Genomic DNA, 27,222 nt, shown 5'->3' with positions numbered 1-27,222 from the left:
TTCCTCTCAAAAAGCAGAAGACTGTTCTAATGATCAATCTCCGTTGCCTGGGGAATGTCATTCATGCTGACAAGTCCACCACTGTTCTGAAGATGTTGTTTCCCATTTCTTGAATTTCTTCTAGGCTTCTTCTGTCCCGCATTTCACCATTACCAGTCTGGATGGAGAGACCTTTCCTATTCCCTGCTCCAGATGAATAAGCAGAATTAGGAGAAGAAAAAAACCCAACCAACCCACCCCAAAAACCCAGATGATACCTACTATTCCCATCTAGGCGAGAAATGCTTCAGAGACGGAGTAAGCTGGATAGATTCGTAAATGCACCTGCTTTGTTAGGATGTGAAATTAATTCACGTTACCTGTGCTCCCATAGACCATCTCTTAGCCTACAGGCACAAAAACTTGACCCCATATTTACACTATTTCTTTTTTATATCATTTCATGCCAGCAGCATGTTTTCCAACATGAACAGCACATTTGGCTCTTCCTCATCTTTGAGGAAAAGGTGCAGAGCCACTATTTCACAAAACCAGGAGACAAAGGAAGACCCTGAACACTACTGTGTGTGGAATATGGCACATCTTTATTTTCAGTAGTATAGGCAGTGACAAGAGAGATGTAATTGGCAGCCCTATTGCATTCCAGGAATGGTCACAGTGTCAGGGTACCAGCCCCCTGTTAGGTATGACCCAGAACATCACCTCTCCTTCATTTCATTTCACCTCTCCCTCTTTCATCCAGTCCTACTCCTCCTCCTGTGGAGTGGCATTCCTTGGCTTTAGCCACGTGCTTCTCTTCTCTTTGAGCTGAAAAGTCAAGAGAATAAATAAATGAGCACTGGAAAAGTCACTAGGAAGTAAGCTGCTGATATTTAAAAGTAAAGGTCCCTATTCACAGGCTGATTTGGAGAATTGTTTTGGCATGTGCCTAAATCCAGCTGATCTCCACTAGACATAAGAACACACCAAAACTCAAACATGCATTGAAGAGCCCTTCCTGAGGGAAACTACTTGCTCAAACTGTGAAATAAGTTAAAGGAACATATCCTACAGAAATTCCGTGTATTCAGGACAGCTCTGGGACCCAGGAAATGGTGATAGCAGCAAGCTGACCCTGCAAACCAAAATGAAATCCGAGCCTGGGGAGATGACATCCAGATTTTCCTGTGAGCAGAAAGTGGATGCTTAGTGGTGCTGCAGGCAGGCAGCTTTTCAAATGGGCTCCACACATGGGAACAAACATGTCCAAGAGCCTCACACCCAACAGGGAGCTGCTGGGTGCTGAACACATCTGAAAATCTGGTGCTCGGGGTGGGCATGGAGCCCTGGTAAACCCAACTCCCAGCCCTGCCGAAAATCTGTCACCACATCATCAACGTTAAAAGACAGGTTTTTCAAATGGGAAAAGTGCGTTTATCACCCTCAGCAAACTCACGAACAACACAAGGCATAATTGCTCAAATGTCAAATAAAAATTCTTCTCTGAGTAAACACCACGCATGGACCTTTTTTGATCCCCAAATATGAATGTTTTGGAACAGGATGAGCATGTGGCTAGCGGGGCTGTAACGGAGAGTGCTTTGTAACCTTAACTATACCAGGCGTGATAAAGTGCCCGCTATCATGAAAAAAAGCTCATCTGAAAGACAGAGGGAAACCAGATGGGAAAAGAGCACAAACTCTCAGCAGGAATTTCAGGGAGGGGTTTTTGGGGCTTTTTGGTTCTTTTTTTTGATGGCTTTCAATTTTTCCACGATAAGGATCTCTCCCCATAGCTCGATGCTAAGCAGAAATATGGTCCCATGCACCTGAGGCGGTCAGAGGGCAAGGCTGAAAGGCCAGGTTTAGCTTCGGTGCCAGAGCTGCAGCCTCCCGTGACAGCGGGTACCTGTGAGCCCAGCCAAGGGGAGCATGCACCCACAGCCCTTCACCCCAGCGGGAACCCCAGGCTGCTGGGGCATCTACCTCAGTTATTGCTGACTGCAACACCTTTGCTACTTCTGATATTGCAATCCTCTCTGCTGCTCGGGCGAATGCTTCAGTAACGCTTTCCGCCTCTAGGTTTTCTGATGCTTCCACCACTATTGCTGCTGCTCCTTCAGGAGTGACCACCTTTCTACCCAGATCCGCTCCCTCTGGGCTTGCCACCTCCTCTGTTGCTGCTACTTTTTCTGCTCCTTCCACCTTGGCTCGTGATACTGTTGCACCCTTCTCTGCTCCCTGTGGTGCTGTGACATCCAGCGGTTCCATGTCCCCTGCGAGGTCACCAGTGGCCAGTGTAGCAGCAGGACCCTTCCCAGGGGACAGCACAGGCCTGCAGAGTCACAGAGCTGGCCTGGATCCTGTTGGTAGAAATAGAGTGTGTGAAGCAGCACAACTATAAACAAGTGCATTTCCTAGTGTCACTACAAGTGGACAGGTGACAGGTCCTGGAGCCAGCAAGGGCTGCTTTTCAACACCCTGTCTTTTCTGTAGAGACACAGAGCAAGAGGCTGGGACCCAGAGCATCTGTGTGGGAACACAGCTTTGACTCTCACTTGGAGCACCCCTCCTACAAAAAGAATCCAAGGGTCAACCCCACAGGTAGGGAATAGCAGGCCTGAGTCACACAGACATAATGTGTCTTCTCCCAAAGTTTCTGCCAACACGTCTCGTTTCTGACCTGAAACATCCTCCCTTCTTCAGTCTGTGCTCCCCATACACACCTAGGCTGTTGTGCTTCAAAATCTCTGCTGTCACGCTAAATTTTCAGTTGGCATGTTCTTCCCAATACCATGGGAGGACCATCAGCACAGGTGACATTTTTACAATCAAGTTATCATTTCTGGTAAACACACAAGGGACATTGTTAGAGGAGATCCATAACTGTCTAATATACATATACTAATCAACTTTTGTGTTAGAAAGATCCCCTGTAAAACATAGCTCTGCTGTCAGGTCAAAGCATAGGTTGCAGTGAAGTAAATGAGTAGTTCCCGTAACAAATGTTGAGAGGAGTCATACCATAGGATGCTACTCCTTCTTAGCAATACTCCAGCCTAGAATTCAGGACACGTCTGAAAGGTGATACTGGATGGAATAAATTGTATGAAATCAGAATACAAGTTTAGGAGTCAGAAAGAGCCATCGGGTCTGCCCATACCCACTGGTTTGGGAAAAAAAGAATTACCACTTGATTAATTCCCTTGTGTTTTGTCCCATCTCTCCCACAGAGACCACCACAGGCACTGGATTAACACACAACCAACTTTTGGGCATATGACTACACAGCAATACAAAGGGATTCCTATAGCATGGAGGCATCTTCACACTCGCTGTAACCCTGCCAGCACACCACCAGGGTTTGGCACAGCTCACCAACCCCCTGCACACCTCCGTGGGCAGTCCCAAGAAAAGGACAAGTAACACTTGTCAGATGTGCGGAGCAACTGTGATCGGCAGGGGACCCTGATGCAAGCACACGGAGGATACTGGCTGTTCCCAGCTCACACACGCTCTACAAACCACTAGCAGGGAACTGGGGCAGGCCTGATGAAATAGTGATGACACCGCTGCTCAATGCCATTTAGCATCAGTAATTGAAAAAGGGGAGGAAAAATAAGGTGGAACGCTATGAAAGGACAGGATGGAATAAACAAGAGTTGCTGGGGTAAGGAAAGGGGGAAAATGGTAGAGAGAGAAGGGAAAAGGAGAGCTAAGAAGCTAGAGAGGAAAAAGCGGAGAAGAGGAAAGCAGGCTGCGGATCACCACTGCTAAAAGGAGAGCTGTGCCCAACTACACTTAAGAGAGAAGCCCGGGGGTCGAAAGGCACCTGAAGCACCCCGCCACGCACACCTACATCCTTGTGGACACAAGTCAGTCACTTCTCATGCCACTGAACAAGCTACCTGCATATCTGCTTCATTAAATAGTAACCCTGTAGGTCTGCTGACAAGAACATACTTCTCTCTCCTTTGGTAATTAGCCCTGAAGGGTGGTCATGCTCACTGGCCATGAAACGCTGCAACAAGCAGCCTTTTCATGCCACAAGCTTTACCTTTGTCCCTGTCTGTTCCCATCAGCCTGGTAAAGGCAGGCGTGATGCCTGCCTGACACCGGCGCTCCTCGGCCGCATTCATGCTCTCCCCCTGCTGAGACGGGCACAGACGTCTCTCAACAGGGCAGATATGAGCTTGCTGGGACAGTTGGCCAGTGACCACACAAAACTGGGAACTTTCATCCTTTTCCTTCTGCTTGGGAAAAAACAAGGGCAGGCTCAGGAGCGGCAATTCGCTGCCATTTGGTTTGAGACAGCTGCAATTCAATACGCTGGGAAGAGGAAGGGTCTGACGAGGCTCTGGAGATACAGGAGAGGAAGCACAGGGTTTTGTGTGAGGAGCTGGACAGGAACTGAAGACTCAGCCCCCCTGCAGAAGGGCTGGGCACGCTGTTTGCTCAGCAGACCTCATCCCAGGCTTGAGCAACTTTCTCTCATTTATGCCACTGTGGGCAGGACTTCTCTGCCCACTGCACATGCCAGTCACGGCAAGGCTCTGACCCCAGGTAGTGATAGAGTCATAAAAGCAATAAAAGACCCAAATCTATTTTAACAAATGTAAAACACCTCCCGAAGTTCCTGCAATGTGGGCTGAGTTAAGCTAAAGCTGTTGTGAACTCAGTGTAAAGGATAAAAATGGTTTTTTACAAAAAATTACTCTCCTTGTCAAAAAACAAAGGAGGCAAGTTAGTAACACTTACCCCTTCCAAAGACGTTGGGAGCCTGAAAAGAAGCATGCATAGCCCAAAGCTCTAGCTCTATAATCACATTTCCCCTGCAAAATATTTTGGAGATAAATTCCAGGCACCACAGCAAGGAGAACGTTGCAAAGATTAAAAACAAACGTATTCCCAGTAATTCTGGGCAGCCTGCTCCAGCGGTGAGACTATGGACCTGGAAATGAACCTTCAGCTGTGCTCCGAGTTGAGATAAGACCTTGAGTAAGTCCCACCTGCCTTTCTGGCCTGCAGTCCCTCAACTATAATACTCTGCAGTGGCAACAGCTGATAATTAGCAAAGGTTGTTCCTTACGTTACGGTGTCTGAGGTCTGGTCACTGCACGTATGACTTTTCCAAGCAGCTTGCTGCCTGCACAGTTTTTGTATACAGGCATATTAGCATTTTGACCCACATTTGCATGGGGGCCAATTTAACCACATAACCTCCAATTTAACCTCATAAATTGCCTCTAAACCACCAGAGTATTTACCCTGGCTGTCCCCAAGAGAACAGGCTGACAGGCTTTTGGATCAAGCCACCACTCAGCCGCACCGCGTTGTCAAAGTCCACCACTTCTCTGCCCAGATCCCTGCAATGCCAGGCCTGCTGCCTAAGAGCTTTCCCAACCTAACCTGCTTTTTCTAAGCAGTCGCATATCTTGCTCAAGACTAACATTTAGGTGCCTCCTATCTCTCGTACAAGCCCCGCTTCCTTCCATCAGAGCCCAGGCTGAGGTCTGTTTTCCACTTCACTTTGATTTTATTAATTCAGGGAAGTGGTTTGCAAAGCCCCTTGTTAAAATCTCTCCTACCACTTGGCACTCGTGTAGTTTGCCCCCAGCCCATTTATGTCTGACTAATGTTCATTGCTTCAAAATGAGTTTCAAGCTAATGCTGTGTCTCCCAATTAAATGTTTGATGGAATGACATCAAAACCAAAACAGACAGGAAAAATTATTTCCCTTTGATAGGCTGACCACGTTGTATAAAACTCACTATTATAAGACCCTGATTGCTTAGAATTTTGCCAGACTTTAATCTTTTGAATTAAAGTTTCCCATGTTGGTTGTCTGCCCCAGCTGGAATTTGGGCTAAAAATTCCAGCCGATGCAATTCATCCACTACAGAAAAATTGTTTACCTAAGTTAAAAAAAAACAACAAACACAGAGCCCACCCACCACCTCCCGCCTAAAACTGGTATCTCTTTGCAAGCATTTGGTTGAACAATCTCAATGCTATACTTTGGAGCACTCATTAAATTTTGGCAGGAAGGTCATGATGGTGCCAGGGAATAACTTTTAACAGGGAGAGTAACACACTTTTGGCCACACTATGATCCCCTGAAAAAGCAGTTTGCACATGCTCCGTAGCAATCTGCCATAGTTTGGCAGCAAAAATGTTTTGCAAAGATCTGACTTCAAAATCTGAATATTCTTTTTGTGCAGTTTTGGTTTTCTTTAATGTAATCTATAAAAATAGCCAGTGACCTTTACTGACATCTAAACAGGCTCCTGGTTTCCTTCCATGGTTTGAAGACTTAAATAATAGCCCCAAAGAAATGACTCACTACTACTCTACACACACACACACACACACACGTACTCCATGCCTGAGAAATGGCTGGTTGTTGGTCAGCAGGAACAAGAAGGACATTCACAGAGGTCCAATGTGTGGTGGGTTCAGGCAGTCTGGGGGATTCAGGTATGAGAAGCCCGAGATGCAGCAATCCAGCATCCCCCCAGCCACTGCTCCACACACTGAGCAGTGTGAGGATGCCCACAAGTTTTGTGTGAAAGATAACACGGGGAAAAAACACTCTGGGTTGCCGGGGGACTTGGTGGCTACCCTCACTGAGCTCTCAGCGTAACACTTTCCATGCACCAAGTCTCTCAACTTCTTAGCACGAGTTGCTAAAGTCTTTCAGCACGGCAGAGTGGAGGATTTGTGCTCCCAAACCAGACTATTCCTATAGGTAGGGCAGGAGCATTAAATTACCCTTGTTCTTAAAGGAGGAACATTTCAGAATCTTACTAGGCAAAGTCCACCTGACACCAGCTTTTAACATATGTACATAACCTCAGCCAGAAAGAAACCTTCAACAGCTCAGCTGGTAGAACTGTTGCCTTTAGACCACAAGCAATGTGTTTGAAACCTGAGAGAGGAAATACGCAGGTTTCTGAATAAATCAGGATTCTGGAAGTGGGGTCAACCTCCTGGCTGACTGTCACAATATGACAGCGGCCAGCATTCAAGGAAAGCGGGCAGTTTGCAAGTGAGTTATGCTGTGGCTCTGAAACCCCTGTCTCCTAAGACCTTCTTTTCTACATGCCTGCCAAAGCTGCTATTTACCCAACACAGCCGTAGCGCTTGGGTCATTAAACAATACTGATGGCAATGCCCGGGGAACTCCAAGCACCTATTGTAGGATCACTGAATTCCTCCTTTGATCACCATGGTCAGAAATATCTGATTTTTATCACTCTTTAATAGCTCCCAATCAGCTCTGAGAAGTTACCACAATAGTCATGGCAGAACCTTTGTCAGGCCAGGGTAATCATTGACAAAACCAGAACAGCAGATCTCACTGGCTCAGCATTGTCAGTCATATGTGACCTTCTGCATGGACATGCCACCCCAGGAACAGAGTTTCAGCTTCCATGTTGAAGACTACTCTGCCTGTGTCAGAGCAGAAAAGGCTGTAAATGTAAAAGCCATTTTCTGAGCTTCCTGCAAAGATTAAATGAGAAGAAAATTTGAAGCACATTTAAGTAATTTCTGGAGGACACACACTCCTAAGCATAAAATAGGAACTTTCATATGTTGCTGCTAGATCCTTCGAAAGAAACATCTTTCCCACACCTAAGACACAGACTCCTCCTCATAAAATTCTACCACCTTTTATCTGGGTCCCAGATGGTGCTTACAAATAATCTAGCAATATTTTGTAGTCACTGTTACGACCTAGAGATACTCGTACTATCTTCACCTCTGCTGAGATGGTCTAGTTGACAGGTATGTAACTAAACCCCAAGCAGCTGTTTATTCAGCATGTGCTTAACATTGGAAGCTTCTGTTTCAGACTTGAAGGGCTCATACGCCTCAAAGTTTGCTTAAGATCTCCAGCCATACTAGTTTGTCCAATAAAAGACATTCTCTCTACCTCTAAGCCTTGTCCAGCAGCAGAGTTGTATCCTGTCTGATTCCAAAATTCGTCAGTTGAAAGGAAATGAAAACCCAGTGCTCTGATGAATGCTTTTGAAAACAAAACGTTCAAAAGAAAGTGATCTGAAATCGAGTTTATAAACCCCAAGAAATTATAGAAATTAGTATTATTTTACAAATATCTTGGGTTTTGTATGCTGGTATGTTGCTCTCAGGAGGCTTTCTTAGCCTTGAAAGCTCCTAAGAAACTCTCAAGAACCAAAACTATCCGAAGTGAGCTTTAGGACCAAGACTTCTGCAGGTGAGGGAGACATACCAATACCTATGACTTTCTGTTTCAGTGAAAATTAAAAAGGTCATCCTTGGGTTTGGATGCATTCTATAAAACTAGTGATGATTATAACTCAGTTGCAACATATTTAATGAATCACAGTGAGCAGCTGACAGACAGGTCACTTCAGCAGAGGAAAGATCCAATTTGCAATGGCCATTTGAAGAGGAAGCATTTTTAGGTAATCACAAGTAACATAATTACATGATTAGTGTCCTAGTTTGTAGGTAGTCAAAACCTAGTAATAATACATATAATAACTTGTCTAATCCAACTTTTTAATGTGTAGTTATAACCCCATTTTCAGATACGAATTTCTATTACCTCACTGGTGATATACGCTCCGGGAATTTTCAGATTGGCACTAACGCACAGACACTGTCTGGAGGCAATGCAGGGGATTCGAGGGGCAGCTGCACAGTGTAGCGGCCAACTTAGGTGCCTTTCTGAAGGATTAAAAAATAAACTGGAATTTACAAGACTTGCATGTTCCCGAGGAGTGAGAAAAAAGGGGAAAATCACATAATTCTAAATGAAGCCCGTGGAGTAGGCAGGTTGGTTAAGCAACCTAGGAAAGGTGAAACAAAAACCAAAGAGTGTATTCGCTTCACCTAAGACAGCAGCTGCGTGTTCTGGTGGAAGTGCTGGTTTCCTACCTCTACCGTGCACACATTCATGTCCCTCAGTAACAGATCACAAACCTATCAGTCCAATTACTTTGTCTTCTATAGTTTATGAAACCGTAAGGATTTTCATTCTCTGGTGCATTTTGGAATTTTGCAGAATTTCAGTGCTCCTACTCAAGTCAGCCATGCAACCAGATGATTAAGCTAGATTCCCTTAAAAGAAAACCTTTATTCAATACTTAAACAAGAACATTGAACTCTAAAACTTTAAAGTGTTATTTAATGACGGTTATGGCAGTATGAGATCCAGATGCAAGCTGCTCCGTGCTGTCCAAGCTCAGCTTCCCAGGAGTGATGCTCTGTATGACATAAACCCTCCCAGCACCAAGTCTGACAGCACAGAGCAGCTCCACAATGTTTGTCTGTTCACTGGAGGTCGAGTCCTCGACCCAACATACAGCCAGAGAGAACATCCTTATCCTTTTGCTCTGGGTGGGACAGAGGGATCGACACTCCCCTTCATTAGCTCCTTAACAAAAGTAGCCTTATGTTACGTCAGCCACTAAATTGCATCAAACCGCAGCGGCTCTCAGAGCTGCTTTTGGGCTCTGTCTCTCCCCACTGAAGCCACTGGGCATCTTGCTAAGTAGCAAATGGGAAAAGGCACAAACAAAGAATAACTGAACCTCTTCCAGAAAGCAGCTGTCTCAGGGTTGGAAAGTAATGTCTGTTAATAGTCAGTCAATAACATAATTTAGGAGTAATAAAGAACGAACATGCATTCTCTTAGGAATCGGTAGTGTATGGATGCACCAAGCTTTTCATTCAGTGAGCTCTAATTACTGAAAAACCCGCAGAAGCAAGTAGCCAGATCACTCTCACACCTGAAAAGCTCTCCTTTAATCATTACACCGCATCAGAGAAGCAGAGTTAGAAAAATACAAGCAAATCCCTACTGGATTCTTAAAGGAAGCCCTAATCCGATCCTACCATCTACTGAGAAATTATGTTTTTGAAGGAAAAGGATCTGCCTCCCATCACAGAAGTTTCCTCTAGCATCTCAGCTGAGCCAAGTGCAAATGAAACCTTGAACCTATGCCCAGCATGATCATCAGGAATCGAAGCTTTCAAATTAGGACAACATAAGAGATGCCAATAAAAATTTCTTTACCGCAAGCCCTGTTCCGATGCATAAATCTTGCCCTGCTTCCCTTCCAGCCCAGCTAAAACCTGGGCTATGCCAAATCCCCGGGGAGACGCCACTCTCAGCGTTTCTGACACAAGCCAGGTAGCAGTTGAAATCACAAAAGACAGTTCTCATGAGAATCTCAGATCAAAGAAACCCACCTCCGTTTGCACGAACTTTTAGATAAACATTCAAAAAAAGTTTAAAGTTCACTAAGGGACTGACCCTTTTCAGCAATCACCCTCACGAAAATCCTATATTTGCTATTTGTCTTTATGGGTGGTAAGGTCTTCAGGGCAGGCACCAGGACTTGTATGCATTAGTAAAATGCCAGCACCATCAGCCTCTGGTTCTAAATGGAGCCTGTGTGTCCTGCCACAGTATAAATAAGATTCGCAACCTGTCCAGCTCCAACACATGACATCGTGATGACCCTCCCCTCATCTGTCTGTGCTACTCTAGGTTATTGAAGTCAAATTTGGTGAGTTTTAACACGTGGAAGTGAATCATACATGCAATGTTCAAATGATTAGAGTGGAAAGTGAGACACACCATTAGGTCATATGAGAAAAAAAGTGAAAAGTTTGCAGCAAACCTCATCTATCTCTCATTCCTCCTTTGCTTTGACCACCAGACATTCTCCATTCAATTACATGCTGCCTTCTCTGAGATGTCAATTAGACCCAAAGTACTCCCAGAGACATGACTGCAGCACAGAAAGGTTCTAGGAGAAACACACTTTTGCCTCAACACCCTATGTCTGGTAAAAGATATAAAAAGAACTAAAAATCCTGTGATGACAAGCTAGCTTCAGGCATCCTAACTAAGAGCTCAAAACCTCAGTCTTTCCCCTGTATTAAAAGCCAGCAGCTTCACAAAGACTCAAACCGTAGATTATCTTCAGGGTTATTGTGATGTGACTATGAAGCTTTCTCATCAGGCTGCCAGTGGCAGGGGGGGAAGCTTTCTGAATCAGGCCCTTATCATTTATACCACATTACAATCCAAAATGAAAAATGACTTGCTCCAGATTTGATAGAATAAAGCATCTTGAGATGCCACAGAAGTACCCAATTTTCAATAAAGACATTAAACCTAAGCTTCAAAAAAAGGGAATAATTACATCGGTTTTTGCTTTGAGTTCTAATGTTAAAAGTGTCAATTTAGAAAACTAGGTGAACATCCACAATTCCTAAGCAGACTGCAGCTAATTAGACCCCTTTTGATCTTTTATTTTGCCTAGAAGCTTATTTAACAACTTTACACAAAACTCAAGGTTTTGACACACTAGTGAACTGGGGGAGGGGGAAGATCGTAGAAAAGAAAAAATTTCTCTGCTGTTTGCTAAGGTAGGAGGCTTGGCACTTCCTCAAGCACGTGTGCTGTCAGCAAACCCGCGGAAACTTTCTAGTGATGAGAGCGACTGCCCCTTATTATTGTCTGGATGGAGACACGATAGAGAATAAAATATTAAAAACTAAATCAAAGCACAGAGTTGTTACTAACGCTCCAGCTGTACGTACACAATTTGTGCACATGAATTACTGTTTTAGGTGAAGGATGACAACACAGAAGACTAAACATGATGTCTCCAGAGCAAAGGGATGGGTTGCCTTTAACTGCCACTGCAAATAAACTAGGCAGTGGCTTGGTAGCATTCTTCAAAACAACTGTGCAGTGCAGAGAGCAGGCGGCACTGCAGCTTCCTACCTGAGCTTCCCATTGCAGACGGTGGTCCAGCGGGGTCGGGAGCAGACCCGGACACAGCAGCAGAGCCCATACTGTGCTGTGCTGCACCAAAACAAATCTTTGAGTTGACTCCATCTTGGGGCAGTGGAAGGGAACAATTTCTGCAGGTCCTTTCCAGCCCTCCTTCCCATGAAGGACTGACATAAAAAGAACTGTGAGGACCAGATGACAGAAGCCACTAGACCTTTGGCACTCATGTTTCTGTGACCAGATCGTATCTCCTCTCTCTGTAACAAGAGAGAGACAGACCTCCACATCTCCCAGGAACTCACCACAGCAGTGAAGTCAGGATTGCTAAAGGCAAAAAGCTCCTTGCCCTGTCCTGAAATGAGACAATACTATCAGACCTGGAGGACCCAGGTTGGTTAGGCTCATGCATGCAGAACCTGAGGACCAGGCAGCCAGACTGATCCAAGAATGACTAATCACAGCCTGGGAAAGCAGCAACTTATTTCTGGACAGGAAAGATTATTTTTGTCCTATATCATTGCTTCATCCCTTGTAGTAAAGCATAGGGGACTTTATCAACATTATTAACTGCCGTGCAGCAAAGGGGAGAGCGGTGCCGCACGCAGCCCGAGAGGGAATGTCTTCAGCAGCCTCTGGATTTCCTGCAGCCATGGATGAGCAGGAACAGCATGGGGCTGGGTCCTGCCCCGGCCAGTGGGAAACACCTAGAAACTTGAAGTCCTGTGTAAACTGGCTTTTAGGTGGTTTGGCAAAGGGAGCAGTCCTGTTGGAGGGGGGGTTATGGCCCATTACACTAAATAACACCTAGGGTTAAGTGTAACCGTGTGAAGGTCAGATGTGCACTGCTAGATGGTTGCCCTGGCACATGAGAGACCTCAGTTTGTCCATGGAGAATGGAGAACACCCATATCCTTCCCCTGGGAAGTAGCAGGAAGACTGGCACACAGGAGTTTCTAAAACCCTTTGAGCTCCTGAGATAAAGTTGTTTAGAGACAGCAGTGATGCTGCACAGGGGTCGAGAAACAGCCAACAGAAGCAGCGAAGAGGCAGTCCACCCCCCCCACCCCACCCCCCTTCTTTCCTCCAGAGCAAAAGAGCTGGTACTAACACCCTCCCTCCGCAGCACACCTGCAAGAGGAGACCGTACCCACTGCGGATAATCCCCATCCTGCCTGGGCATCCCGGTGGCTGTCTCTGCAGTCTTTGGCAGAGGATGACAGTTCTGCAGTATCCACTTATGCTGCAGTATCCCTCCCACCCCCCTGGGGAGAGGGACAGCCCTGGAAGCAGGAAGCCGGGCTAGGAAGCAGGGCACGGAGAAGGAAGAATGACACAGAGGAAAGAGACAGGGGATGGGGGGAATAAGCTGCTTCAAACAGCATAGCTGTGTCTGCAACAGAGAGCTGGATAGGTTTGAAATCACCATAACCATCTGGATTTACCAATTCAGCTGTATTAATCTCTCTAACAGTAACAAACCTGGCACCTGGTCTAAACCTCAGCCAAATGCTAGTACCAGCCCTCCGCTCCTGCTCTGTTACCACTTACTCTTAATTATCTACAGTCTTGGGGTGGGATGTCTGAGTTTACCTGATAACTGAGTTTATCTAAGATTCCTTGTTCAAGCAGGAATAAACATGCTGGTGACAGCTCTCAGCCCCCACTGAGCTGTTACAGCCTCCCCTCACCCATTCTATGCAACCACATACCCACCCAGAGGACCCCAACCACAGCCCTAGGCTGTGCTCTGACTCTCCCACCCCAGACTCACATCATTAAGGAAAGGTTAAACCATTGCCTCCAAATTTCGTGAAAAATTGGTCTTCCTCACCTATGTCAGAGGCCATCCTGGCTTGCAACTTCCTTTTCTCCCCGCTCTCCTCCAGGTGCATCAGCTGGATGGGGCTTCAACAGAGGAAGGGAAGAAGGAAGTGATCACAGACGGTACCCACACAACAGCAGCAGAGCTATCTCACCCCTCACACTGCATGCTGCAATATTAATGATTTCAAAGAAAACCGTTTGCGAAACTAAGAGCTTAATGTAGTAAGAAAAATCAATACTGTGCTCAAGAAAATCCCCTGGTGCTGGAGACTTTAAAGCATCACTCAGGTAGACAGCACCGGGGCATTCCTTCCAGTAGCGGCAGCCCATCAGACCATTAGAGAGGGGAGGCTGCATTAATTTATTCTCTTTGTCATTCTAAAATAGATCTTCCCTTTTCAAATGGTGTTCATACCTTTATATTGCCACCTGGGTTCATAAACAGAACAAGTCCTAAAAGCTAGGATCAATACACATCCCATATCACCATTCAGATGGGAGGCAAAGAGAGTGCAGCAAAAAGGAGAGGGCCAGATGCCCTGCTGGTATAAATAGCACGTTCCTTGATGCTGCAATTTTACCATTTAAAATATGAGTCCAAGTATTTGCTCAAAGTTAGTTAACCAAATGGAAAAAAACAAAACAAAAAAACCACCAACCAAAAACAACCCTGTAGTCACCCTTGCATCCCAGAACAGCTCTCTGCAAATAATTCAAGTATTTTCCAAATAAATATCAATAATTTATTATGTATCATTACTAATAAAATTGGTAAACAGTACTGTTTGAATACAAAACTGAGCAGGGAGGCTGAGCTACCCAAGGTGACAAGTCAGAGAGAGAAGCCAGCTCACCTGCCTGCTGCTCATGCTGCCTTTTGGCACAGAAGCATCCCTCCTCCTTTCCCAATGCTCCATGCTGTCCAGACACCTGAGAACTGTCAGTAATTTACCCAGAACTATCCACAGGCAGAACAGTAATCATAAAGGCTCCTTTTGCCTGCAAAGGCAGATACTGTTTTAAGGTACAAAAGCAGTTCTGTGAATGCATGGAAATGCCAATCCCTGGTTTCAGAAGAAAACTTCAAGTGCTGTGAATCTGTTCTGTCTCTCTTTAAGAAAGGAGTATTCCCAGGGTTTGTGTTTTTGTATGCCAGACTCCTGCCCTCTGAGCAGAGGTGGAGCATAGGAAGGCATTTCCCTGCCTTGGCCACAGTGGGCTTGAAAAATCTTCCTAAAGGAAGCAAGCTTAATAAACAACAGTAAGAGCAACAGGCCTCCTCCTTAGCTCCCAATAAACAAGGAGCAGAAGGAAGTGAATTGAAAAAACCACTACCATCCCCCCAAAAAACGGTGGAGGGAAGATTTTGAACAAGCAACTTCTCAGTGTTTCATTTTGCCCCGTTGTGGGGAAATTCCAGAATAAAAACTGGTCCACGCATGCAAGTATCATGCAACCTAAGAGTCAAACAAAAACTAGCTATAGACAGCTTATAGGCGCTGGAAAAATGTTCAGGTATGGAAGGTGATCTCCAAAAGTTGCAGGGACAAGTGACAGGTTAGTGCATGGGGTTATGAAGTGCATGGGTTACCCCTGGGTGCTCTGAGGTGTCCCTGTACCCCAGAATCATTCACACATCCTTAGAGGACAGTGTGCAGCAGACACAGAAACTTGTCTATAATTTGGGTTTTTTTCTGACCTAATTGATAATGGGTTTCTCTATTTGACATTGTCCTAAGGGACAGAGATACTCTCTGCTTCCATTACGGGCACTTGCCAGACCCATCTAGCTCTGTTCCACAAGAAAGAAATCCCCAAGGATTCCAATTGTTTTAAATAAAAAGCCTAAGCAAATGAAAAACAAACCCTCTCCTGCCACTTACTTAAGCACATGCAACCCTACCAAAACACACTGCTGCTAATGCTTTGCAGCAACACTTGCTCAACACCAAACAAAAGCACATATAAGTCACCAAGTCAGTTGGTAAAATCAGATCTAATATGTCCAAATATTTCAGTTTCACCCAAACATTCTTAGTTAGTGCTAAATATTCATTCCCTCTCTTAAATCCTTCTGCAAGGCAAGCCAGATTTCCTGCTAGAAAACAAAGTTAAGTAACATGTCTAAGATCACAGAGGAATGTTGCTGAACCAAAGTAATCACTAACATCTCATCCCTCAGTCTGTCCTCCTCCAAAGAATGAGGCTCCACTCCTTCCACTTCAGTACATTTCACCTTGGCTTTCATCCACTGCTTATTCTTATTTCCTCTTTCCTAGAATCCAAATAAATGTGCATGGTGCTAACTGAGCTCCTACAATGCGAACAGTGGAAGAAAGGCATCTCGTCCTTTATCCCCTGAAGGGCTCAGGCAGCCCAGCACAGCGTGCTGCCCGTATCCCCGGGGCCATGCACCCCTCTGCTCTCGAGGTGACTCCTTGTGGGGAGCACCCACCCTTTCCCCAGGGATGCCCCGTTCTGCAGCTCACTCGCTCTCCCTGATATTTCAGAGAGCAGCTGCTTTAGCACTAGGGCTTGAGCCTTCAATTCTGGCTTGCTGCACCGTCTCCTGGATTTGATCCAGTCCCTCAACCCTTCCACCCGTTCTTTGGAGCCGAGACACACCAAAGGAGCATCAGGACATGTTTACAAAGCAATGGCTGAGAGTTTGTCCAGAAAGCTCTATGCGCACAAGTGCCTTTGTTTTTACAAGAGAAATGTCTACAGAGCTGCATTTAGGAAAAAGGCGAAGAAACATCTGTGTACACACAACAGCAGCACAGGCACAAGCTGCAGCTGCGAAGCCCCTCTAACTCGGCTGATGCTGTCTGCTAACTGCTGGCATAAATATAGTAACAGTGTTGCACATATGGCAGGCTGTTTAATTTTAGAAATCAAAACTATCAAGTGATTAAGTTAGTCATCCTTCCTCAATTTGGGACCAATACAACAGTACCAGAGGCAGTGGTCATAACCACTGTGGTTTGTGAGAAAGAGAGCACATGTGTGTGTGCTCCTACAGCAGCAGGGAACACCAGAAACCCTGTCCTGCTCTGTCCAGCCTTGTTTTTTCAAAGCAGGGTCAACAAAAGAAAAAAAAGCCCAAACCCAACTTAAAACAGCCTTTAAATGAAAACTGAGTGCCTGCAGATCTGCATGCATGTACCCGCACAGCCTGCAACACGCTCTGGGTGAGGCGTGGCGGAACCGCTGCCCTGAACACGCACTTTCAAGAAGCGAGATGAAAATACCGTTGTGCCAGTTGGCCTCTAGATGCTGGAAGCGGGATACATTCAAGTCACAGTCAGGGATTTGAATTTCCCAAGGGAAACTAATGAAGAGGGAAACGGGAGTGCAGTTCAGCCAGCACAGCTGCCACAGTGCAAACGTGTCTGGGGCAGGAGTAAGAGTGAGCCACGTGCTTGGGCATTGCACAGATCCTTAGCACCAGTTGACCATGTCCCGCTGTGCTCAGCAGTTCAGCCTGTGCCAACGCTCACGCAGCCGCCCCTGGGCAGGAGAGGCCTTGATGCACCGCAGAAGCAGCATCTTCCTTCGCAGAGCCCCACGGCTTATCCTCAGATGCAGCACCAGTCGCATCAGGAGGATGCAACCCTGCAAAACCCATCGGTATCTTTCCCTTCCAGTGAAAACCAACGAATGAAGAAAGCAAACAAGTCATGGAGGGATTTTCTGTTTCTCTAGACAAACACACTAAGAGCAGTTCAAAAGAGGCTAATTAAATTCCAAAATCCCTGTGCAAATACATTAATAATGATTTTGAAATGAGCAGTTAACCAAGGAAGTTTTCAAGGTGGGAAGTGTTTGATACAGAAGAGCGCGTGAGGAAGAGCTGCTCAGCCTACGTTAGAGACAATCTCTCTGGCTGGCACGTGTTTGGGGGAGTGGGCAAAAGCAAATGCTCCTGGGCTCAGGAACAGCAGTGTCCCCAGGCTGCAGGGGGACACAGGAGGCAATCCCCTCCTTCCCAATCAGCGGGAAGCCATGCAAACAGTAAATGACATGGCCGCGAGCCTGAGCGATCACTGCATAGCCCCATTGAAGAGCTCTTTTTACATATTTCCAGGATGGAGGAAAAGCAAAACACATTTTTTTCTCTCCTGCTGTCACTACAGGAAATTTCCAGACACCAGATAAATCTTTGTCCTCTTCCCACACAATCCTAGTCAAATCAAAGGGAAAAAAAAATAAAAATCAGTTGCCTGTAACAGATGTATAACAGTTACTTGTGGGGAAGGGGTTGTCCCACAGCCACAAAGACCTTTTGCCTTATTTTTCTTGTTTCTGCAGCTTGCCTCAGTAACTGCACCGATGGAAAACGTGTATGCAATGCTACTGTTCTAATAGGAATCAGAGTCTGCCCCCTTTGTGCATGAAGCATGAAATGATGAGAAACGGATAATTTCTTACAATTGCCTATATGGCAGGGTGGAAAAATACAACATCGTTAAATGGTCTCCACTCCCATGGTTTGTGGAATCTCTTGATTTTAAATGCCATCATTCTCACAAGCAAGAAGGGCGATAGTACCAGTCTTCATGTAACAATGGCAAACCAAGATCCACAGAAAAGAAGTCATGTGCCCTTGTGAAGTCCTTGGCAGAGCAAGGAATTAAACCCACTGGCTGGGGCCCTGAAAACCAGGCCACCCCATCTTAGTCCAATCTCCAACCATGGTCACAAGATTATCCCTCCTATTCTTTTCCCCTGTTCTCTTTCCCTCATTCTCTGCATGTCCTTGCTCAGCCAAATACAATTACATTTTTTTCAGGCAAGATCTCATGAGATACTGATTCATACGCTTGTTAAAATCCAGATCCATTATACCTCTCTTTTTGCTTTCATTCACTAATTTTATTGTCCTATAAAAGAAAAGATTTTCTAATGAGATATATTCACTATGCTGCCACTACTGCTAAAGGCATACAGCTGCCATCATCTTCCGGAAACATGTTTGTTTAGTTTATAAATCCTCGTTTCAATATGTTGCTAAATACAAAAATTATGCATACAGGATAATAAATTTCAGGATCATTCTTCCTTTGGATTTGACAAATAGAATGGCAGTTATTTCCCCAGCCCTGAAGTACCTCTTTTAAAGAGCAGTCAGCAGTACGATAACTTTAGATAAACCATTTAATTTCCAGAAGTGGCCTTTTCTCTATGCACATAGAAGTTATAGTCCACCGGGTGTTATCCCAGATTGCCCCTGTTGGGAAGCAAAGGTTTTGGGTGAGTATGTAACTGGCAGTCTCTGCCTTCTGCATCACACAGTTGTCTAATTTGAAATGTAAGGATCACTTCCACGAGCCATAAGAAACTGTATTTGTCACTTACCTCAGCAGCAATCTGAGTATGCTGTCCTGCAGTTCCAACAACTAGGAGAAGAGGCCCAACTATTGTTTTACTGCTGCATTATTTGTAGGAAACGAAGAGAGAAAGTGGGAAATAATGACAGAATAAAAAATGACCAAGAACCGTAAGGAACTGATTTAGGAGGGAAAACAGCGAAAGAGTGGAAACGCTATGCAGCTTTGACTCATGTTTAAATGCTCCAGGAAAGGAGAATTACTTAGAGGTAAATCCAGTTGGTAGAATCAGAAAGGAAGAAAGGTTGTTAACTGCAAAATTCAACTATACCACCAGGAAAAGCCTCCAAGCCATTCAATTTATTACGGTGTGGTGAATCCTGCCTAGGAAAGGGACAGAATTCACACTTAAAAGCAGCTCAGATGAAACAAATCAGAGGTTTGCTTACCATATGCGAGCATACATCTGTTACCTTTAATTTAGCTAAAACTTGCATGCTGGTAGCAGCAAAGACATGGCCAGAACGGGTCAGTGCAAGCTGCTCATTGACATCGCCAGGACTTCAGACAGAAGCAGACCTCGCTGATGCACACATTTCTGCGAGCGCTCTGTGTAACGAAATGCTTGAAAGAGCAGAGGCATCCAGAGATGGCAGAAGAACTCCAAGATGTCAAAATTTATCTCCTTGTAACCATCTAATTCACTTCCAAGCTTGCCCTAGGGCAGAGACAGCAGAGCCCGTGAAGGAGCGCTCCCCACGGCACGCAGGACTGCCATTCCCACCCAGACCACTCCTGTTCCCTTGTGAAATTTCACATGGGTAAATGAGCCTTTTCACCCAACTGCCATAGCACGCGCGTGTCCTGCTAATGTGGAGCTGCTGATCATCTGAGTCAGGACAGATGGTAAAGGGCTTGCACAGGGGCCCTTTGCAGGGCACACTCGGGGCCCCCTGACCTGCCAGTTCAGAGATCCTCCACAGCCAGCAGCCCTGGCTGATGAGCACAGCAGCTCACTGACACTGACGTGGGGTGGGCAGGAGAATTTCTGAGGGCATGAAACCGTCATAATGGCAAAGGGATGTTTTGCTGATGCCAGTGCTTCCTTTTGTCCACCTGAGGCTCTCTAGAAACAGCCAGTGTTAACAAACGCAGAGTACGACCTCTTAAAACCTCCCCTCTGGAATCTAGGGGCTACTCATCAAGAACACCAGAGGTCTTGGGCAAAAAAACTTTGGTAGATTCTTTCATATGTACTTCTTTATGCATCCTAGGGGAAGGATTTCACCGCACTGTTCTCGCTGCAACTAACGGTACTGAGCCTATGAGGAGGAATGTTCACAGACTGAAGACCCTGACCGCAGAGATTTTACAGTCTTTTTCAAATCAATGACTACAGACATGCCAGGCTAATCCTGATTAGTAACAAACACCTCCACTGTGATTATATCGATAAAAACCACTTAAGGCTTATGTCAGGTGGACCTCATCTCTTTCCCATAGCTGTGTCTGATATTTTAGCCACTTCCCCATCCTTTTTCTCTTGCCCAACTCTTCCACATACTGGTACAATTCAGAAAAAAATAGGAAAAAAGCTAGGAGCTGTTCCCAAAATCGTGGCCTCCAGCCACCACTATTTCTCCCTCCAACTGAGGACCGCATTCCTGTTGGCTCTCCTGTTTCCTAGCTGAGCTTGGAAGTGCTAAGACACTTTTTAAGCCCTCCTGGTTCGCACAGGTCTATCACATTGTCTGGGATATGATGGGTAAAAAAAAAAAAGCCAAGGCTATGTTGCTTGCAGAAAGGTGCTACATAAGCAGGTCAGGTACCTGCACTGCACAGGTATTTGAATACCTTTTGGGCTGGTCTTGGAGACAACAACCCCTGGCTAAGTGCCACTATGCAAGTGGTGAGATGACAGCCAGCCAGGATGGTCTAGTGGTATGGCAAGCGTGCAAGTACTCGGATAAAAATTGTGGGATAGCAACGGGAAGAGCTGGCACATGCAGAGCACCGGTTATTTGGGAACAGACACCTCCTTGGTGGTGCTAAAGCATGCCATGCCTTAGTAAGCCCATTTCCAAGGTAGCTTTTGTCATACGCAATACAGCAATGTCAAATCCCAAGAAACATTTCATTTGTCTGCAATATGCTGTAATGCGAAAGAACACAGAGGTTACTTGCATCAGACACCAAGCATAAACAAGTATCTGCTTTAACCAGCTGTCCTTTTTGTCAGAAGAGGTATGACATCAGAGCCCAGATGCTCGAAGGCCAGCCGAGTTGGTCAGTGGGCCAGAGCAGGGCAGCCTTGTTCCTATTCCCTGCTCAGCAGGGTGTTGTCTGATAGTCAAAAAGGTGAACCAGGATCAAGATTTTGTTCCTCGTTCAACACTGACTCACTACATAACTTCGAACAAGATGCTACGCCACACCTTCTCCATGTGGAAATGGCAGAATTTACCCATTTTCCTGTGCCCGTGCCTACGGTGCAGTTCATGCCCAGAAGGTTCTTTCAGGTCATTGGCTCAAGGGTGCCAGGCAAGAGCAGAGCCTGACTGCTGTAATTACATCCTGGGCTTACTCTACACAGCTTTAAGAGCCTCAGTCAATGTATGTGAATTTTTTCCAGCAGTCCATGAGTTCTTCTGTATAGTAAAGTTAAAGCAAGTGAGAGAAAGAGAGACGTTCCCACTTGATTGGCTGTGACTAGCCGCAATTAAAAACTATAATTTATTACCCTGGATTACGAGTATAATTTCAATGCAGAGAATTAAGGTTTTCTTCTGAGATGGAAATAAAGATTAATTTTTAATTTCCTTTCTCACTGCACATTTAAGAGCAATGGACTCCATAGAAAACTGCAGGTCAAAATAGTTTTATGGAGGAATGACAATGTTCCATTGCCGGATAATTTAATGCTCTTGCTGCCTTTTTAATATTTGACTGCAGCTCCCTCATGCGAAACAACGGCAGCAGACGCTACACACGTTTGCTGCAGCACTCAGGTCAACGTGACTTTGAAACAACAAAGTTTCACTGCTGGGGACTTGGGCAGCTCCTGGAGTTCCCTGACGCAGGCAGCTGCCTTCCACAAGAAGGGCACAGGCTGCCTTTCCATCAGGGCAGGCAGCTGGTCTGGGGAGGGGATGAGCAAGAAGGACATAAAAGCCTGGGGGGAGCAGAGGGTACCAGGATGGACTGGCACCTGGGGGGAATAGGTGCGCAGCAGGTACATCCTACCTCAGACACAGACGGGTGTATGCAGATAAAGCAGGAGAAGCGTTTCCATCTGGGAAATGCTGCCACAGGGCACTGGGGCTCTGCTTTGCCTGCAGGCAGAACATGTAATTCCAGTTTCTACAGCACATCAGCAGAGCACAGGGGAAAAACTGTGAAGCACGAGGTCATGAATTCACTTGGTCCCTGGCACCATGACTAGGTCACTGCTTGCCAAAACTGCTCCCAGCCCCTGGTGAAAACAGCCTGGGAGAAGCTGGGATATCCACACCGTTACACAGCACTTCTGAGTGACCTGTAAAAGAGAAACCAGTGCAGCATGAAAAAAAAGAGAGGAGGTCTGTGTACATCCATTCCTCCCAGAAACAGCAGCTCTCAGGACAGGATTTTCTGTCACTGTTCACAGCAGGAGGACACCACCAACGTGCCTTAGGCCCAATATTTGACCCTGGGCAACTGACAGTGAACAGAAACATCACTGAAATTCCTAAACGCCTTAAATCATTGCCTTGGTAGTAGCAATTAACAAAAAAAAAAACCTGCCATAGTAATGACTTGGATCCCAGTTAATTGAAGAACCCTGCACTGACAGAGCTGCATCCTAGATAGCCTAATAATAAGGCCTTTCCATTGCAGCGTTTTAAAAATTTAATGGCATCTTATAACTGGTATCTCGGTTTATAAAAGGGGTTGAGATGCCCAAGTGATGCAACTGCTGCTTACAAGAGGATTAAGCCGAGCACTGTGCAGGGTCACAAGGAAGAACATCCCCAGGGACATAGTGGTGACAGTGCTTTCAACAGGGACCAAATCCTTTGAGTGCTGAAGGTCCCCAGCTCTCTTGGTGGCTTTTAGCTGAAATCTGCTTGAGGAGGGAAAAGAAGATTTTTCTGTTAAATGCCTTCACATAGAGATCTCAGAGGAGGTTCAGACAGAATAATGAAGTTAATTCCTAATGTTTCAGCAGTCCCTCTCCCTCCAGGACTCCTAGGAGGCATCTAAAGTACATCCATTTTCAGTGTAGAACATCAGCAAAATTAGGCACACAGTTTAGGACACGCCAACACCAGTCTGCTACTGCTATCCTCATGCATAAACTGACCCTGTGTGAGGTGACAGTTTCAGAGGGATCTCCTCAGAAGCGGTACATGGCTCTCTTTGATCCTTAGGCTGTACGCTCAGTTCTACCAAGCCAAGGCCTCAGGAGGTTGCAAGGGGCTAGTCCTGAGTTAGGAGGCGGGGATGGACACCACTGTGTAACCAAGTTTAACTCCGTTATCTTCGTTCTGAAAAACAAAGCCACTAGAAGTTGCACCCAAAAAAGTCAAAGCCACTTTCTTCCTGCAGTCCCTCCCTTCCAATATTGACATATTTTCTCATCTCCTCCAAGGCTACCTGGAATCAGCCTACCATGCTGAGCACAGGGCTGTAGGCTAACACCATGAATTAGAAAATGAAGCTTTTATGGGGATAAGGGACCTCAGAATGTTGCTCATGGTGGGTAGCAGGCAGCAAGGACATGCTGAAACATCCCAGGGCAGGAGAACAAGACAGGCATTTTTCAGGTTGTCACTGTTCAACTTGAGGAATCATCCCCTTGCCAAGAAACTGAGTCTTCTCTGGGTTGTGAAGGTTTGTTAGATGGATTTACTTCCCTAGGTGACCAGAAGGTACTTGATTGCTTCTTGCCAGACTGGGAGATGCCAGAAACACAAGTAAAATGCATTCAGATATATTACAATGCCCCTGAAACCCACAGGTCTAACACAAACTGTATCTCAGCCTTTTCACATTGAGTCTCAACATAGAAAATATAACACCCACAGACACAGCGCCCCGTAACCCTTGCTACCCAGACAGCATGACCGCTCCGAGCCTGCTTCTCCTGCTGAAGCAGGGACAGCTCTGGCCATTTGATGCATATCTGCCCATGCCAACTCAGGCAAAGACTTCTCAGAGTTCACAGGTAAAAGCAGTTATTTGGGAGCCCTCTACAGAAAGCACAGAAGCTGAAAAAAATGAGTGCACCTGAATGGAGAGTGCTTCTTTCTTCCTCCTAGCAGGACTGCTCCCCAAAGCAGAGCTCTTTCTTTGCATGAGATTTCAGAAAGAAACTCTAGCCAACTGCAGTTACAAGAGCTGCTCCAGCACTTCTTACAGCAGGGGTGCTAAGTAGCGCCCGGACTGATTTCTACCTCGGGCATTTATCACGTCCTGACACCTTAGGAAATTCTTTGCAGATTTCACGTTGCCTACATTATTTTCCTGCACCGCCTGTCCTAGACAATCATGTCCAGACATTGTTCACTTTAATCAATCACGTTTCTGTTCCCCTGTGGCTGCCTTTCAGCAGTGACTGGAGCAGTCACTAACTACAAGTTTTCTTCTGATGGCTGAGGAGTCACCCTGCGAATGGGATACACACCGGTCTGGATGCAACTGGACTTTGGGAGAGCCTAGCTTTTTTCAGCCCAAAGCACCCAAAATTCTGGTGAGATTTTCAGAAGCACTTGCCCCTCTGCTGCTGGGATGCTTGTGGCCACCTTTGCCAAATAATCCAGATCTTTGGGCCATTTGGAAAATCTGGACTCCAGTTTTGGAGCTCTGGGGAAGCAAAGGAGACCCAGAACCACCAGCTACAATGAAGCATCCTTCTTACAGGCGTTCAACATCAGTCCTGTCTCTGGTAGCCCACCCCTGGTATAACCATTGCCTGAGTGCAAAGACCGGTACGTGTCTCCGGAAATGGAGTTTAGATGTTTGTCTTATCTGAGCAAGTTCAGTGACTGAACATGCTGCACAAAAGAGTGTGAGCAACCCTGACAAAGCAACTGCCGCCTCCTTATCACGGTCTCCAAAAGGACTGAAAAGAATCAAGCGTCAGAGACTTATCTCTTGAGAGATGTTCAGTGCCCATGCCTGGCTTACCAATCAGCTCTAACTCCCTTTTGCACTAGAGTTTTTCTGCCTTGTTTTTGGCCACACACTACAGCCTTGCCACTTCCTGAGCGTGGAGGAGTCGCGAGGGGAAGGGGGGTGTGGAGGATGGGCCCTCTGTGCCCACGTTATTGTCTTCTACTTCTGGACAATGGGATGGCTTTACTTGTGACAATTTTACCGTTGTGATAGCCATAACAAGTGGCCATCCTGGTATCACAGGAAGGTTCTGAAGGTTTGGGTGACATTAATGAAGCGGAGGCTGAGGACAGGTTTCCTTGAGGTCATGTTAACCTGGTGTCCCCTCTGTATAGCCTCCCCATAGCGCTCAAAGGCTCAGCTTGGGGTCCTGCAGCCAGCGTGACAGCTGCATCAGTGACAGGTGCTCACCCTGAGATGGGAGAGGGCTCTTGGCTGTGGCCTACTGCCGGTTCCAGAAGAACACAGGCTTGGTACATGTCCTGTGCGTGGCGACAATTGTTTTGGTCCCTGTAGGGCTGGTGCAGCTTTGAGACTTGTGGGAATGAGTATTCAAGAAAAGGGATATTGCAGTGTTAAGAGAGGAATTGAAATAGTCTGAAAGTTTTAAAAAAAAAGTCAGTCAGAGGAATACTATAGACCAGGCAGAAGGAAACATGTAAGCTCCTTTCAGGAACAAATGTTTCTATATATTCCCACTGACTCCTCAACTGCTTCCAGTTGCACTGGAAGGGATTTACACAGCTGCACATAGGACTATGTGTCCTATGCCTGCCACAACACTCCCAAGCAAGGTAACCTACTACATCACAGAAAAAAATGTGAGAAATGTATACCGCTTCTCCAAAAAGCTGCTTCTGCCATGAAACACGCTAGATCCTTTAAGCCCCTTCCCTGCCTGCTCAGTCAGCTGGTATATGGGATTTCCAACAGCGCCAAGCCCTGCCCTAACAGTGCCCAATGAAGTCAGTGGAAAAAACACCTTTTGGTTGCAATAGGAGCAGAGTCTGGCCGACCCTGAATGCTGTTGGAAATCCTTGACTAAGGGACAGAAAGAAGAAATACAGAGATACTTGATTCTGGCACATAAAAGATCAGGCCAAAGGCACCAGTGAGTAAGGAGGATGGTAGCAACAGCTTAGACAGGACAAAGCATGCAAAGAAAATTTACACTTCACTCCAAGAACTGCCTCTGGAAACTAGCGTGAGCCCTTTTTGGGTTATGGTGTTACCCAGCAAGAGCAGAGGCATCACAAGTATCACTCCACGATAGTGGGACACACCTGTCAACTGGCATTTCTACATTTTTGGTGTCTAGAATTAGTGACTTAACTCTCTATGTTGGAACCTGTCTGCAAGAAACAAGCTGGGGTTTGTCCCACACCAGCCCCATCTGGGATACGGTTACAATGGCCATAACCTTCAGCTGATCTCCTGACGCTCCACATTCAAGACTGTAGAAATTCAAATGCACAAAACCTCAGCTCCAGCAAAGGAGGATTCAGATTCTCACTCACATCTAAATACTCAACCAAAGTATCCTAAAGCAGCTCAGAACAGCCTGTATCTCCACTTACAATTGTATTTGATCTCCCTTTCATTGCCTTATTCCAAGTCCTCAAGTTTAGGCACGCAAACATATTGATTTATACAGACCTATAAACTAATATACATGCTTTTGAGACCACTGTTTGAATTTTGATGTTATTTAAGTGAGAAGAACATTTTTTTTATTGTCCTTGGCACTTTGGATACAGAAAAAGTATAAAACTAGCATCATGCTTTATTCTCAAGAAAACCAGCACTTTTTCCCTCAAAAGCTCGGGGTCTAAGGCCAGACATATCACGAGAAGGACAGTAAAAACAGTGCAGAGAGAGTTACAGCAATACCATCGCTTGCTTACATGGCTATCCTTGTTTGTCACTTGCCCAAGACAAGCTTGGGAGCCCAGCAGTGAGTGTTTCAGGACTGGGCAGAGCCAGAAGACCTGCAGCCTGGCCCTGAGCAGGTCACCCCACCCCTTGTGCCTGCCCTCCCTCTGCCCAGCTGTCTGCCCCGGCTGGGACCATCTCCAACTACTTGTAGTAAGGCGTATCTCCCCTAGGCATAGTCTGCTCCTTGTTCAGTGAAG

At 45.9% G+C, this 27,222-nt stretch overlaps 1 long non-coding RNA gene across 2 annotated transcripts; it reads right to left on the bottom strand.

Moving 5' to 3' along the window:
- Positions 1–565: 565 nt before the first annotated feature.
- On the bottom strand, positions 566–13,738 carry LOC121087981. 2 transcript variants are annotated; one of them, XR_005827802.1, is made up of 3 exons: positions 13,612–13,738; positions 1,966–2,342; positions 566–807 (listed from the first exon to the last, which is right to left on the bottom strand). It is a non-coding gene; the product is annotated as an uncharacterized LOC121087981 (long non-coding RNA). The 2 variants fall into 2 exon arrangements; XR_005827801.1 differs by lacking the exon at positions 13,612–13,738 and adding an exon at positions 10,047–10,181.
- Positions 13,739–27,222: the final 13,484 nt, after the last annotated feature.

The sequence above is a fragment of the Falco naumanni genome, chromosome 4 (genome assembly GCF_017639655.2).
Source record: "Falco naumanni isolate bFalNau1 chromosome 4, bFalNau1.pat, whole genome shotgun sequence".
Classification (NCBI taxonomy): Eukaryota; Metazoa; Chordata; class Aves; order Falconiformes; family Falconidae; genus Falco; species Falco naumanni.
The sequence above is the reverse complement of the archived record's forward strand: the minus strand, read 5'-3'. Positions and strand labels throughout refer to the sequence as shown.